Genomic DNA, 17,730 nt, shown 5'->3' with positions numbered 1-17,730 from the left:
AAAAGAGCTGTCGAACTATGTGCCACAAGTTGATGCAAGTAATTTTTTTTTTTTCAATTTCTGTTACGTGTTTCTATTTCTGTGTCGAGCGAGAGCTATAGAGAGATATGGGCGCCCTATAAATATTTATTTTTGTAATTTAACAAAAAAACTAAATAGCGGCTTTGACAAGCCATCTGTACTCCAAATTTCATTGGTATACATTTTGTAGTTTTCGAGTAAAATGCCTGTGACATACGGACGGACGGACAGAGAGACAGACAGACGGACTTGACGAAACTATAAGGGTTCCGTTTTTGCCATTTTGGCTCCGGAACCCTAAAAATGTGCCTGTTTACCAAGTGACCACTTTGGAACTGGTGGCGCAAAATATATCTTCCGTATGACCGTAGAACATCAGTATTCCTTAGTGACGTAACAACGGGCATGCATGTATGTGAATTATTGCGAACGTTCATACGTGTTGCGTGGAATTGCATTGTACTTGCACGACACGGTTTTATCAGTTTGAAAACACTGCAACGGGTCAATGCTTTTTAGGGTTCCGTAGCCAAAATGGAAAAAACGGAACCCTTATAGTTTCGCCATGTATGTCTGTCTGTCTGTCCGTCCGCGGCTTTGCTCAGGGACTATCAATGATAGAAAGCTGTAATTTAGCACGAATATATTATGTAAACTATGCCGACAAAATACTACAATAAAAAATTCAAAAAAAAATTTTTTTACTGTACCTCCCATAGACGTAAAGTGGGGGTGTTTTTTTTTCTCATCCAATCTTGTAGTGTGGGGTATCATTGGATAAGTCATTTAAACCCATTAGGGGGTTGCTAAGACGATTTTTGATTCAGTGATTTGTTTGCAAAATATTCAACTTGAAAGTGCAAATTTTCATTAAAATCGAGCGTCCCCCCCCCCTCTAAAATCTAAACCGGTGGGTGGAAACATTTGAAAAAATTCAGGATGCTAAAAAGTATATCAAACTTACAAGGAAAACTATAACGGTTATGTTTTCTTGAGAATTATTAGTAGTTTAAGAGTAAATAGCAGCCTAAGGTATAAAATATACAATACTTGGAATATTCCGTACAAAATACGAAATCCTTAGAAAAATATTAAGTATTTATTTTTTTCGTAATGGCTACGGAACCCTATTTCGGGCGTGTCCGACACGCTCGTGGCCGGATTTTATACAAATGTTTAAGTTTCACACAGATATATGACATAATAGACGATACAAATTTATGTAGGTATATGTGAAGAGAGATCAGTGGCAGTATTGTCTAAAGCCGAGTTTAGACTTCGTGCGTTATAATCGTAAAAGTTGCAATACGAGTACATTACGAGGCTGTAAAGCCAACAACTTTGTAGTGGTCAATTGAGCGCCGCAATGTAATACAACTTGCACGATTTTTCTTACAAGTCTAAACTCGGCTTAACGCGTTGACGTTCGCGATCGCATTCACCATTTCTTTCTACTCTCGTCTTATACCGTATGGGAGAAAGAAATGGTGAAATCGATTGTGATTCCAAGTGTTAGACAATAAGCCCTCTCTAAAGCTATAAGATTTAAAAGACCGAGCTGCAGATCGTCATTATCTTTAATGAGCTCCCCGACATTTACACATATGAATATCGTAAGTACTAAAAGTCGACCAGGTTAGGGTTAAATTGGTAATTGTTAATTGGCATTTATTATACTAGAGTTTACCCGCGGCTTCGCACACGTAAACTATTCGATCTGGTACAAATGAAATTCCGGGATTTTATAAAATTCCCCTGGGAATTCCCAAAATTTATATCGTGGTCTTCATTGAGGTTGTGTTAAGAACTGTTCAAAATTTCAAGACTGAGAGTTTTTGTCCCTATCCCGTGGGAATATCGGGACAAAAAGTAGGCTATGTGTTATTCCAGGCGTGCAGCTACCTACATACCAAATTTCATGACTTACCTTATTAATTGGTTATTTTAATAAATTATTAACAATAAGTCAATCCTTGTTTATTATTGAATACCTGATTTATTGTAATTAAATAATCTAGTCAAATAAGAAATTAAAAAGTAATTACACATTCATGAACTTTAATTGGCAGTATGCCAAATAATCAATAAAAGAAATAAAACCCACTGAAATAGAAGACAATCTCTTTGCCAGCCTTGGCCGGCAATGTTGTATGAAATTCCATTACTATCCTCTAATTTTAAATTAAAACAAATCTTAAATATGTGCTATACAAATACGTACTTGCCGTTCTATGCTCTCGAAGACAAGGACGACATTTCCTTGGATGTTTGAGAAAAAAACATACACAGGCCAAGTAAAAATCAATCTTATGTCAATGTCATAAAGACTTTGGCATGGAAAAACTTTTCTCACTTCAACTATAGCTACGATTCGATTTGTAGCATTCGAACATGGCGGATGTAGGCAATATCTAATTTTGCTATTTCTGTTTCTTTGGCTAGTTGAAGTATAATTTTAATAGTGTTTTATGCGGCGATTAACCTTAACAGTAAACAGTGATCCCAAAATTTTATATTGCTCTCATGTCTGACATTTTTTAATGCGCAAGTAGCCTCCACGTGGTTTCTGGAATCTTACTATTAAGTAGCAAAAACTACAATCACCGTACAACGTCCCTCTCAAAGAGAGTTTACCTAGACACTGGCGAAATTGTCCTATTAATTAGGACAGAAAAGCTATATTTTAAAGAGAAGAAGAAGAACTATAGCTACGTTAATAATTGTTCGCTTGTCATCTGTTACCGAACCCTAGAAAGAGAACGAAATAATCTCTTGCCCACATTATATTCCCTCGACCTATTACATTTTGAGCACGTGGATATTACAAGTAATTTCACTGCCTTGTTTACCCACGTTATCTCATAATGTCGGGCCACGATTAATTTGATAATACCTGGTAATTGGAAAGCGAGCACGTTTCGTCGGTGTTAGCTGCAACCTTTGTAACGCGAACCAAAGTATAGGTGGGGCTAAACCGGACTGGCCACGTGTTGTACCTCCGTGACATATTAGTAGGCAGGGTAATTGCAAATAGGTCAGTGGGAAAACGTTAGGTACTGTAATTTTTGACTATATGCTTCCACTACAAGGCACAAGCCGAATAAGAGGACTTGGGTGGGCCGTAGTTCCCGGGCGAGCAAACACGAATTGGGGATTGTCGTAATTCAAATGTCATGAATAATTTGTTTTTTATTTAATTTACCTTTAAGGCTGATGTTATTTGATAATACCCGTGGTTTTAAGTAAGTTATTTTGACTTCTAGACCAGGAGGAATTTATATTTTTTAATAAATTGCTTGACCAATTTATCAGCGTATATTTTTTCCTGAGTCTCGTCCTTTTCTAAAGAGTATATTCCTACTCGTACATGAGAGTCTTAATTTAGTGATTTTAGGAATTATTTAAGTATATTTTGAAGTTATTTATTCATAAAGTAATTTGTACTCCTACAGTTTATTTGTTCTTTACAAAGTACGTTAAGCTGCGCAAGGATATATCTTAAGATAAAGAATGAAACCCTTCAACGTTTTGATCAGATATTTGGATACATAACAATGTGACATGAGAAACATAATGTGTAATTAATGCCTAAATTACAAACTTACAATTACTAATAATGCCTGAAATATTGTACTAGGTGCAATTCAGCGCTTGATTCGTTCTCAAACCGCAATAATCTAAACCGGGCATAAAAGCAATTACTTCTAATTACAACAACGATAACGAGCGAAGACGCGGTTGCACAACAATATTGTTTTATTAATTAGCATTTCTAACAATTGCATTTCAAGTCTCCGCGGTATTCTTAACTTAAATTTAATACAAGTCTGGATATATTTATCTCAATACTGAGCTCCAAAATCGACCCATACCTATTTATAAAGAGGTAGCAAATTCGTACTCGTAATTTGACTTATACTAAGTATCTAAAGATAATAAAGATATAAAAATTAAGCATCAACACTCTAATAGAGATCTGAAACCTAATGTCTGAGGCAGTCAGATTCATATTCGCTATTTCTATTTCTTTCTATTACACGGTATTAGGATAAGGGTAGAAAGAAACAGTGAATGTAGTAACGAGCACCCAGATCTCAGACAAATACGGCCACAGGTTTAAATAGAAAAATGTATTCGATAACAATAAATCTCCTTCAACAATTTACACGAAAGTTAGCAACAGCGCTAAATTTAAACAAGCAATCAACAGGCAGATTTATGACAGCTTAACATTTTACAGGAGTTAGACAGCGGTCATTATAAATTTAACAGCGCAAAACGCGTCAAAGTCTTGCGGAAAATTTAGTCTTCTGGGTCCATCTTTTACGATGGAAATGAAACAAAGCTATGCAAATGCCGACCTACAACTCCCTGGGTTTAGCCTGCTCGGGTTAAACGTTTAAAATTATTGTTATTAAATCGAAAATGTCTCATAGAGATAGTTTATTGACAAAGACTAATCTTTTTTTTATAGAATAATACGGAATTCGTCGAAGAACTATCACTGACATAAAAAATATGCAAATAACAGATAAAACCAGCTGTGAGAATAGCTGCAAGTGTTGTAAAGCAAGTGTTTTGACAAATCCGACGAAAAGAATATTCTAAAAAGTAAAACAAAAATCATGCCCTACTTTGTACTGCAAGTTTTTTTTTTCAAGTTTAAAATGTAACCAACTTCAAAGTAAACCCAGCCAGTAATAAAAAGTACTATCCCGTAAAAAACCCTAATATGTATCATGCACGCATTAAAAGCTTTTGTTAAACAAAAATACAAGCGTTTTTGCTAACTGTATAGGTACTTTTTGTCTACTGCACTTTCATTTGTGATCCAAACTAGGTACCTACATACAAAGAAACGTTCAGAGAAAATAAGTTACCCCCCGATGTGGTTGCCACCGTTACAGGAATTTTCTCTGCAGCTGACTGTACTAAGTTTCAAGTCGATACCGTCGAAGATTTCCGCCCTGTTGCTGGACCACCAGAATTGAAATGTTTTATTGTATTTACAAAAATACGTAAGATTTAGAGTTTCTGGGTCATGGCTGCTATTGTTTTACTGCAAGCTGCAAGTACTTTTCAGGCGGTAAATTTGTATATAACAATGTATATACATAAATTTTTAATGTACCTAATATACATTTCTTAATAATACGTGGGATAATTATGTATTAACGTAGAAACAGAAAATTGAATCCATATATCCAAGATTACAGTGAAAACTTGATGCCAACTGGCTAACGAAACAATAATCAAAACTAAAAATTCACATAAACGAAGAAGCCCGTTCAAACTCTAACATTATCGTATTACTTGCAAGCTCGTTGCATCGCAAATTATGAACTTTGCCATATTCGATGCATCAAAATAATATTCAGTAATGCATTAACAACTCACTTGCGAAGCTTTGAACTTTCTCTAAAAGGACTTTGTTTATTTAGGTACTGAAAATCTATTCGCAAATAGCAATAGTTGTGGAATTGGCAAACACGTTGTAGCCAGTTGTAGGTCGCTACGGAGAAGCGTAGAGGCGTAGCGCGTCTACGGTATTTGGATGCTACGTTTTATGGACGAATCAACTTAAGAAACTTCCTTTTTGTAACTTGTCCTAGAGTTTTCTGCCTGTTCAAAGTAACGACCTATTACAAAATAGTATACTTCTGAGTTAAGTATACAGCGGCACGCAGAACAAGCGAAATTATACTGTAAATAAAACATACATTTTCTTATGTCGAAAAATCATAACGTGGATGTGCCGTTATTGTCATTGCCGATGTTATTGGTCATGGCATTGTTGTTTGATAAAAAATATTTCATGCTCTGTAGCGTTATGTATCGTATATTTTCTCTTAAAATGAACCACAGTGAATACCACACATTCGCTCATTATCCCTTTTATTTGACACCCAATACAAAGACGGGCGAAATATAAAGCAACATTACATTCACGGTAAAATCATTTCGTACCAACGCTTCTAAATGGAATACACATTAAACCAAACTGATTTCCATGAAATATAAGATAAAAACAATGAAGTCGTTAAACAAATATATTTGTCCAGAACTTCATTTAATAAAAGGCCTACAAAATATAATATACACATACATACAACACGCATTTTCGATCCTGAATTAGAACATTAAAATGTTAATTTCTTACTGTTTGTAAGGACTCAATTCCTTAGACCTAATTTTACGTGTATTGGGAAAAAACAATTGAATTTTTCCATGTATATCAGGCGCCCGAGAAACATAAAAACCTATATGCTGGTATGCATAGCATAGATTCATATTTCACACCATTACCTTGTACCATTAATTTTGTACAGGATATACTTGACTGGTGTTTATAATGAACTCTTTCTCTTATCAAAGAAGACAAGCTTTCGAATATAATTACTAAGCTAAGTTTTTAATTTTCTACCGATCAATATTTATTTCTTTCATTTCCAATTAGCCTTTCATCTGTCTATCCTCTGAAAAAAAGAGCCTGAAAACCCCTTTAGACTTTTAAAAGTTAATAGCTCAGTGATAACTACTTATCTTAGGCTTCGAGCTCGATCCCAACACGATTGAAGTTCGGAAAAAAATACTTTTGCATTTAACTTGCCTGATGCCCATTTCCTTTGTTTTGAATTGGTTATTTTATTTTCAATACCTACATATTATATAAATAAAATTTTTCAATGCAGTTTATTTTTGTTCTTTTCTGGCTATATTATAGGCTTTCGTGTACACTTTTAATTATATCTATCTCGTAATTTGTCTTCAAATAGACAACATCACATTTTTCTGTTTAAGTACATAACATTTTTCTTCACAAAGTCCCAAATTTTTAACACTAAGTAATATCAAGAACCTTAGTACCGTCAGGGTCCGCAAGTCGTTTTATTGTACGAGATAATTGCTGGGACTAACGGTCCCGCAGGTTTCGCGGGAATAAACTCATTTGTATAATAGGGATCTTGTATTTCTGTGCTATTTCTACTTGAAAGAACAAGTTAGAATTTTTTATTCATAATTATCCTGTCTTGAGTTGAGTTTAATAATTAAAATTCATCATTCATCCCAGCCTAAAAATATACATCCCACTGCTGGGCGCATGCCTCATCTCGGAATAAGAATATTTAAGTAATTAAAATATTTAAATTATATTAGAGCTGCGATATACGAGTAATTAGTGGTCACCTAAATTAAAAAATTGAAGTTAAAAAAATAATTTCGATGAGCTTCATATCGAATGACCGGAAATTATAAAAAATACTTTCAGACATCTCGTTTTACATTTTCTTGAAACATAATATTTTAACCAAAGAAATTGACGAGCTTAAGCTCCTTTAATGAATATCCTTTGGGAAATGTCTTTACGAATGTTCTATACCCACCCACTATTTAACTTGATAGGTAGAGTATGACAAAATAATTAAGGTACGCAGGTAGACTAATTAGATCGATCGATGAAGGGTTTTGAACCATTAAAATGTACTCGAAAAAAAAATGTATTGTATTGTAAACTCTTAATAATTTAAGAGTCATCTCTAATCAAGAAACACACATTTGTCACTTAAAACAAATAGGCTCGCGTTAAAGTTCCTAATAAACTAAAGTTAATAGCAATAAACAACAATTTTATAACGTAACTTTACCAACTATAATTATTTTGCCCCCTAGAGAGTTAGCTTTCATTTTGCACGGAAAATGAGGCAAAATTTAAATGAGTTTTTGGATAATACCGCGAGTGGATTTTGGGTTTTTCGTTACATTTATGACGAGACGAGTCATGAAAAGAGTCAAACGTACTTTTTGATCAATATATACTTATAGCTTCCAAAAGTGTAAAAAATCACTACATTGTTATATTTTGTATTGTTTGCAGAAAATTGGTATTATTGACCGCGCAGTCCTTTTTGTACTTTCATAGATTTTACTAAATAAAATAAAGACAGTTGCTGCAATAATTTCATTTTTAATATTTTTAAACCGGGAAATTAATTACAACATCACATCACTCATCATTTTAAATCACATTTTTTTATTTATCTTATTACTATGATAGTTATTGATTACAGATCATCATAATAAATGTATACTCTAAGGGGCTGTTTCATCATCCATTGATTAGCGTTAACCGACGGTTAAATGTGATGCCGTCTCCGTCTATTCGAACAAAACAAATAGAGACGGCATCACACCTAACCGCCAGTTAACACTAATCAATGGATGGTGAAACAGCCCCTAAGTCGTAATAAATATAAAGTTTATTTTTAGTGTCTTGCGCTACTTTTCATATCTAAATTACATGGAAGTTGTTCTTATTTATACCTATATTTTAACTAAAATAATGTTATTGTTGACATGTTATAGTGTCCATAAAAACATCGGAAATACAAAGAAAACACGTACAAAGGTGACCTTTTCGAGGTCCCTTCCACTTAATTACATATCAGAGAGAGACCGCTTATTTCAATCTACATTGCAAAAATAGGCACATCATATTTTCTGTGAAATCTGTTTATTTTCACTGCCAATTATTTTTTGTGGCAACATGAGTTTTATCCCTATCTCACGATATTCATAACTTCTAGTCAAAGGGGCTGTTTCACCACCCATTGATTAATTTTATTTGACGGATAAATGTGATGCCATCTCCGTCTATTCGGACAAAACAAACAGAGACGGCATCACATTTATCCGTCAAATAAATTTAATCAATAGATGGTGAAACAGGGGGTAAGTCTAGTAGGTATTTCTTTTTCTTTCGCTTTTCAAATATTATCCGGGCAGTTTCCCTTGAAATCGCTCACTAAAATGTAGAGACACACAGCTGAACAGCAGCATTTGCGAAAGCATTTTCGCTTGAGCGGAAACGGAGACGGTACGCTCGCGCTTCTCGCTCGGTTGATTAGTAAAGGGAAATTTCATTTCTCACGCTGATTTAAAGACGATATGTTCATTTTGTAACCAGTTTCCAGATCAAACAATACGCCATTTTCCCTCGATCGGCTTTACATTGCAATCTACTAAGTTGGTAATGGAAAGAAAACCTTTCTCTTGTGTTACCAATATGCACCTAAGATTGATCTTTCTCCAGCACTATCGCACATTGAACAGTGTGTATACTACTGCGTGGGCAGGCCCTAAATTTGGCGTAGATAGGCAAGATACAATTTGCGAGGCACTACTCATTATATGACGGATTTATAAATGAGCAAAAAAAAAACAAAAACTTTTGAGGCACGAGGCCTCTTAGACCGCGAGGCCGTCGGCCAAGGCACACGTCACCTATGCCTAGTGCCGCCCTTAATAGCGGGCGTTTTTTTAAAAAAGTGTACTTTTTCTTTCAAAAACTATTTAATTTTTTCATACAAATTTCATGAATCAGTTTTGTGACGCCCTTTAGTACCAATTGTATGAAAAAAACATGACAAAACTGTCATTTTTGTATGGATATTTTTTTATGCTGTTGATTCTGAGTAGGAAATAGTTCGGATCATTGTGGATATGTCTAATATTTATAATATTTTTCTTTCAGAATTGTCTCTGATACCTAACTTGCGAGTTTGGTAACGGAGAAGTAATAAAAATATGAATTTCATTGATACACACCTCCAGTAATTGACGCATGAATCAGTCAATTAATTATTTATACAACCATTTTTAATTTAATTATACAAGGTGTCAATTAAATAACTGAAAACCAGAAAGTAGTTTGCTCAGAATCGAGAGTAGAATCGATTACCTACACTATGTTTTAAATTAGGTTGTGTTTGTGTTTTTAAATCCTATTTTTATTGTGCCCAGTCTAAAATTTACGACTGCAACAAGCACCATTTAAATATTTTAGCGATGATATGATGGTATGATGATACTATTTCGAAGATTTTAATGTAGAGTTAGAAATGAAGTAGAATTACTGACTTAGCAAAATACACGAATATCTTTTAAAATGATGAAGGTATTCAAAAATAAATTCAATCAACTAACTTAAAATAAAAAAATATTTTTGGAGTATCTGAGGTTTTCAGTTATTTAATTAACACCTTGTATATAGGCGCCACGCACTTTTATTCACGTACTCGTAACATTTATATTTGTCTTATTTAAGTATTGTAGTATTTACTTTTGTATAAGTAAATGTAACTGCATGTATTCGTAATACTAGTAATACTACATAACCATTTTTTTTAATTTTTTTTTTATTTGAATAATGCATTATGTTTGCAAGCATAGGTGTACCTATCTACCTAGCTTCTCCATGACACAAAATAACGCAGACACAAAGAATATTTATTCGTTGGGAAAATGCTATCGGTAAACATGATTTATGGTTGATATTTCTTTCAACTTTAAAGGCAGTTCGTATAATATTGTGGTAGCCTTTGACACATCTGAGATGGCTTGGATTTTGTTTTACTTGGCACATTCAAAGGACGGTTGGTTCTTCAATTTAACTTTGTGTAATATTTTATGCGTCAGGGGCAATTTTTTATTTATAATCAAATAAAACTGACCAAAATTTGTAACTGGTGCTATAGTTAGAGTATAATTAGAGAGTATAAAAAGATTAAAAGATTCTGTCGATAAGATTAATTATTTGATGTAGGCAAAAAGTTTCGAATTTTTAATTAATCGTAGATTAGAGATTTGCTTTTGTCCGCTTTTTGGTCAGTCTATAAGTAGATATTATTTTCTTTAAAATAAACATTAAAATGCAACAAATAAAAACAGGTATGTATTTTTCTCTGAGACAAAAAAATATCTCAAACCGAAATCTACGCGCCAACTTTAGGTACCATCAGCCAAATATGTGGTCTACCGCCCTAAAGTTGATAGTCGTTTGCATGTCATAAAACAATAATGCCTATAGACGTGTCTGCCTGTAACTTTGAAAGTTCAACTTTAGCGACATATTCATTTGATAGGAATTTGTCCAAATTTTTTTCAAAATTGATAGACCACTTATTTGACTGATGGTACAACAATTTTTAGCAATAAAAAGACATATTTTCTTTAAAGGATTAAAAAAATACTTCATAGTATTATTAAGAAGAAGGAACTACCTGGATGGCATTATATTCCTATTCTTAGCACTTTACCAAGCAAGGTGCAAATAAAAGAAGCTTATACTTATTGTTCAGAGTATTTCTTTGTCTATCCTAAGTGAATGCTTCTAACACCCGCATGTGTATTGTTCCTTAAACAAAGACACGCTTGGAAATTTTCTAGGCTTGCGATTAATATCACTACTTATGTTTTCCTCTTAATGAAACATGACTACTAGCTTACGCTGGCTTGTTCATAAAAGTTACAAATTTGTTATGAGTTAAGAGCGTTTATACCTGTTGAGCTGGCAACGTTGCATTTTTGTTAGTTTTTCTCGATTATTCCATAAAAATTGAATGAAAATTAATAATGTGGTCTGATAGAACACTTCTTCCCTACTAATATTATAAATGCGAAAGTAACTCTGTCTGTCTGTCTGTCTGTTACGCTTTCACGTCGAAACCACTGAACCGATTTTGATGAAATTTGGTATATAGATATTTTGAACCCCAAGGATCAACATAGGATACCTTTTATTCCGGTAGAGGGCGCCACCGCGCGATAACCTAGATCCGCGCAGACGAAGTCGCGGGCTTAAGCTAGTAATATATAAGTTAATGTGTCTACTCCAATAATTATTCGTTATAGACTTTTATTTTCTTTAAAAACCGGTCATAAACATTAATTCGTTTTTAAGGAATATAAAAGTTTATCAATAATTATTGGAGTAGACACATTAACTTATATATTAGGCAGTGTTCTATCAGAAAACATTTTTAATTTTCATTCAATTTTTATGAAATAATCGAGAAAATCTAACAAAAATGCAACGTTGTCAGCTCAGAATATACGATTTAAAGCTCAAAGGTATGCAATAAAATACATGACTCTTTATCGTACACCACAGTAAGCGATACAGAAACAGGTACACAGAAGGTAAGAAATAGGCGGCCTTATCGCTAGGTATAAAATGGTCATGAAAAAAACTAAATGGTTGTCGATTATAGTCAAAATACCAACTTATCACGCTGAAACACACGAGTAATATTCACCTCAACGTTTCGACCACGTTACAGTGGCCGTGGTCACGAGTAGACTGAAGTGTGGGGTGTCAAGTCTGCCTAGCAGCGCGAGTCCTTCGAACTAACCGCACTTGATCACAAAAACTACCGGCACTCGTGAACTACCCGCACTTGGTCATTTTTATCAAGTTTTTTTTTATAAACTTCGAGGTAATATTACTCGTGTGTTTTGTCCCGTCCCGTGTCCCGTTTGTGGTATTTTGACTATGAGTGTAAATCACGAACGTTACGGATTATGTTTCTTTCTTTTTTTTGTACAATATTTAAAGGGTTAATATGCAAATTTTGGAATCGAAACCTATCACAAAAATTCGGTATCCGTTCATTTCGCAAGAAACGTTTGGCAACCTGATTCATTTCGCAATTTTTCATTTCGTAAACTCAAAAACTGTAAATATTTTAGGATTTATTTCAGGGTCATCGCTCGCCTTTAGGTTAGGTTAGGTTAGTTTTATAAAAATCCTGAAATATTTACAGTTTCAGAAATATTAAACAGTTGCGGAATGAAAGTTGCGAAATTAATCAGGTTGCCAAACGTTAGTTGCGAAACATTGGTGAACCCAAAAATTCGCACGTATCATGTTTACCTACTCCAATTCATAAAAAAAAGTATTATTATGTTTATAAATATCTACAATTCCATTAGCATAATTTACTTTCCTTGCTTGAGTACAAAACCAAACCGACCGACCGGGACCGACCGAAACTAAACAGAACAATTTCGGTCAAAGGCAAATTGACAAAAAATGTAGCGCTTCGTCTTTAGTGTTTATGAGTACGTACTGTGTCATGCGCATGTAAAAGTTGTACAAAGTTACAAGACAAGAACAAAGATTATGCTTCCTTGAGGATGCAGAATTCAATATCTTTATTTATTTAGAAGCTTTACGCACATGGTTTATGTATTATTGGTGAGTTTGTAATTAACTTTGGAAGTAAATTTGAACTGCTGCCGCCGTTGTCGGAACTTGCTTTTCATAATTGTAAACAAGAAGGAAATTAATCATTTCTGGTTTAAGTACTTATATGGAGAATCCTCGCGTTAAATAACTACTTTTTGAGGACTTAAAATAAGGCGATACTGACAATGAGTTAGGTACGTAACTTAGCAAAGTAAGTTTTTAATAATGAATACATATCAGTTGACCTGGTAATTGTTTTGCTAATCATAATACGTATGCGTTTGCTTAATTCGTTTATTATATAAGAAACCGATAAAAAGTCTGTATTAAGTTAATTTTTCTCGAGATTTTTGATTATTTTAGCAATTAATAGCATTAAAAAAGAACGGTTAAACAATATATTGTTTTATAAAGTAATTTTACAAATGTATACCTATCTGTGTATTGTGTAGGTCATATCTTGGAAGTCGAATTTGATACATTCCGGTGGTTGAATTGACTCGAAATTTAGTATAATGTTGTGTAGGTTTAAAATAACGCAAGAAAAGTCAGAAAAACGTAGATTGAAAACAAAATTCTTAATAAACCTTATTATTTATGTACGTACCTACAACGCAAGAATAAAAACAACCCAGTTACTGCACAGGATCGAAAATATCAGATGTGTTGTGTTCACAAATTCGACATTATCTCAGTCTGAAAAAGCTAATAATAAGCACTCAATTTGTTCAGTTATGACTGTTTTTATCTTCAAATCGGAAGTAATCTATTTAACTTGAAAATAATTTCAGTCATCAAAATAACTGATGGCTATAATAAACGCAAACGTTGCTGTTCAATAAAATGGGTCGTTTATTTGTGAAGCGGTCGTCAGATTAATTGATTGGATTAGAGTCCATGAAAGAATATAAATAATTACATAAATACCAGCTTTTTAATCCACGGTATCTCACGTATATGAACAGTTAAATCTGACAGTTAAATAAATAATAAATAAATATCATGGGACACTTAACACCAATAATTGACCAAGTCCCAAATTAAGCAAAGCTTGTACTATGGACACTGGGCAACGGATAAACATACTTAGCTGGTGCCCGCGGCTTCGCCCCCGGTGTATTTTTTTTCCTAATTTTCTTTTATAAGTACCTTCTCCTGACAATAGCAAACACAACAAAAAAATAATTAGTGAAATCGGTCCAGCCGTTCATGCGTGATGCCGTGACCAAGGGAAGTAGGGATTCATTTTTATATATTAAAAAAAGATACATACTTAAATATATATTAAACATCCAAGACCCTAGAACAAACATTACTTATTCATACAAATATCTGCTCCGGCCGGGATTTGAACCCGGGACCTCACGCTTCGTAGTCAGGTTCTCTAACCATTGGCCATCCGGTCGTCATTAATTCGTTAATTCTATTAAAATCTTAGGTTTATTTCTAGAAATCACTTAGTGTTTCTTATTTACGTTATATGAGTAACAACCGTGCGAAATGTCATATTTTGACTTAGCGTATCATAGAAAAAAGTAGTACTTTTTGTCTAGAAATAGGTTATCGCATAAAACGGGTCGACCGCCCAAAATAATCTCTTAGGTACCCAATGGTCTTGAACATTTTATCTTGCTTACATAAAGCGATTACTATTCAGTGCCTAAACTTTCCCTAGAGCAAGATACAGAACCGAAACAAAAACTGCCAATGGCCCTTTCTGCCGGCAATTGGCATTGATCACTTTTTTACAATGTGGTCTAATTCCAAAACCATTTCGAGTAATAGATTTATTAACACGTTGGGTGCGGTACGGGTACTATTTTCCCGTATTCGACTTTCGCTGGGTGCGGCGGTGAAAATGGTGTTCTCGCCCTCGGTGCGGGGAGGAATTAACTAGGTTTCTATGAAGGTAGAAAAGAGACAAGTACAGATTTGTGAATAACTTTTTTATTTTGAATTTACGGTAAAGAAACAACGTACAGAAAATAGACTATATAATCTAACTTGCATCGAAAAATTTGGTTTGTATAGTGATTTTTCATAAAGTTACAGCCATTCAATATGATCGGGAAAATACTAGCCGTAACGCACCACGGTAAACTTTGATACGACTAAATATTTCCCGTAACGCATCAGGGGAAAGTCCACCAAAATCCAATTGCCGCACTCAACGTTTATAACATTTTATTTAAAAAATACTTAATGATCGTATGTATATTTGCAAAATAACGTCTGACCTTTGTTTGACTTTCATCGTAAATAAACGTTTTGTAACTAAACCGCCTAATCCTAACACTGACAGGAAACAGAAGACACTACGTTTTCTTAAATAAATGTGACGGGCAAAGATAAACGTAGTTTTTAACGCCATGGCAACTACGGTTAGCAATAATTCCGGTAACTTATAAATAGGATAAAAAAATTAAAACTCAACTAAAACCAAAATCCTTCAAATAGGTATCTTAAATTCGCCTATTGAAAAATATATATAAATAAACGTTTTTTTTTTTTCAAACCAATGCCAATTCTGTAAATAGTTACATAATACATACCTAATATGTGATTGGTGAAATAAAATTGCACACTTTAATCTTACTTCGAGATAATAAATCTTGTTTTGTGAGAAAGTTATAATTAAAAATGCAAAGCTAATTTGCAGAAGAGGAAAACCAAAGCAAATGGGAAAATATTTTATTTAGCCATAGGAGATAACGCAATGGTAAATTTACCATGTTTCAATTTCCTACCGAAAAAATGACAAGCTTATTGTTAAGAGAAGTTTCCTGCCGGCCGCGCGGCCGCGTTAGGTATTCGTTTGGGATATTGCTGTCTTTATCGCTCGTGACATAAGCGCTCGCAGCCGTCCCCCCCCCCATGCCTTCCGCAACGACGTCCGTAATTTATATCGAGATAGCTGTCGGCTTTTCAAGATTTGGGCGGTTGAATTTTGGGTTTCGTTGCCCTCATATTATACGAAAAGTATAGCACAGAAATCAATGGTATTTTACAATCAAGATATTCATTATATTTTCTATGCCTGTGGTTTTTTAGATTTTTGTAAAAATGCTTTATTAACCGACTTCAAAAAAGGAGGAGGTTCTACGTTCCAATGTTTGTATTTTTTTATGTATGTTCGCCGATTACTCAGTCAATTGTGAACCGATTTTCAAAATTCTTTTTTTATTCGAAAGGGTACTCTTCTGAGGTGGTCTCATTGTCACCAAGTCGAGATCTGATGATGGGATCCTAGGGAAATCGAGGGCAAACCTCAAATTTTATAGGTACACCTATGGCGATTTTGGCACTTTTAGCATTGAAATAAGCATTTACATTCAGAAATTTGGTAAACTGGACCTGATGAAGAAGACCGTAGATGACCAATGGAACTCGTCAAAGCTAAGTAATGCTCGCTCGTCTATAAACGATCATGATTAATATACCTAGATAATTTCATCCCTATCTCGTGGGAATATCGAGATAAAAAGTATTCTATGTTTTAATTCAGGTTAAAAACTAACTTTTTGTTTAATTTCATCTAAATCCGAATCACAAACTCACTCACTCACTCACAAACTTTCACATTTATAATATTAGTAGGATACGAGAGTGAGAGAGACGATAAGATACGAACTTCGATTTTCGAATTTCGTAGTAGCCTCTAAGATTGTCAACAGACAGTGCGTGCTTAAATATTCTTGAGCACCTATAGTCCATTCAGGATAACATTGGACTCTAGAAGGTCACAGAAGAAGGGGTTATAAACATTTTTTGTGAAGTCCTAATAATGATGATGATGATGATGATGAATAAAAGAAGTAATAAGATGAAGTCGTAATTTTGTTAAGTTTGTAAGTAGATTAACTAATACGTAAATTGCTACATAATATTAAATCGATTTATATTTATCACATATTTATACATAATTTAATAACTGTGTTTCGTGGACTCATCCGGTCTTTCCTGTTTAAAAATATTCTACTCGTAGTTACTGCTATGAAGCTCAAGCTTTTTTCAATGCCAAATTTCATCAAATTTGGTGCAGTGCTTTAGTTTTGAAAAGTTAACTATTCGTATATGATTAAAGGTTCACATTTTGATACAAACTGGCGATTAAAAGCTATAAATAATGTACAAATTTTTTCATGAGTAAACAATATTAAGTATAAACGTTCCGTTTCTGAACCTCTGCCTCTTTAGGTATTTTATAGGATGACGTCTCTGTTTTCAACGAAGAAAGAAAAGTTTTTTTTTATTGTTTTAAAATTATGATATGAAAAATAGCAAATTTAATCTCAGTAATATTAATTATAATTGCGAAAGTTTGTATGTCTGTATGCTTTTTGTTACCTGCTTCACTTCTTAACCGTTGAACCGATTTAGGTGAAATTGGGTAGGTATACAGATAGTACAAGTCCTCGGGAAGGACATAGAATTGTTTTTATCCCGTAAAATTGCATAGTTCCCGCGGGATAGCAATAAACGGATTCTACGTGAACGAAGTCGCGGGCAACAGTTAGTTAATGAATAATTGAAAGTAATATTGACGTCTTCGATATTTTAATTAGAATTAAGTTTAGACCGTATACTAAAAAAATGCAACTTTTTAAATTACTTCCTAAAGCTTGCATTATAAAGAACCTATTTTCCTTCTGTCCATTCCTATATTGAATAGACTGTAGACC

At 33.8% G+C, this 17,730-nt stretch overlaps 1 protein-coding gene across 3 annotated transcripts in view; it reads left to right on the top strand.

Moving 5' to 3' along the window:
• The window catches only part of Dh31 (diuretic hormone class 2), a 94,811-nt gene that overhangs the window by 65,302 nt on the left and 11,779 nt on the right, over positions 1-17,730 (top strand). The gene's annotated exons all lie outside the window — the stretch shown is intronic.

This window comes from Choristoneura fumiferana, chromosome 16, assembly GCF_025370935.1.
Source record: "Choristoneura fumiferana chromosome 16, NRCan_CFum_1, whole genome shotgun sequence".
Classification (NCBI taxonomy): domain Eukaryota; kingdom Metazoa; phylum Arthropoda; class Insecta; order Lepidoptera; family Tortricidae; genus Choristoneura; species Choristoneura fumiferana.
This window is presented reverse-complemented; position numbering and strand designations above follow the sequence as displayed.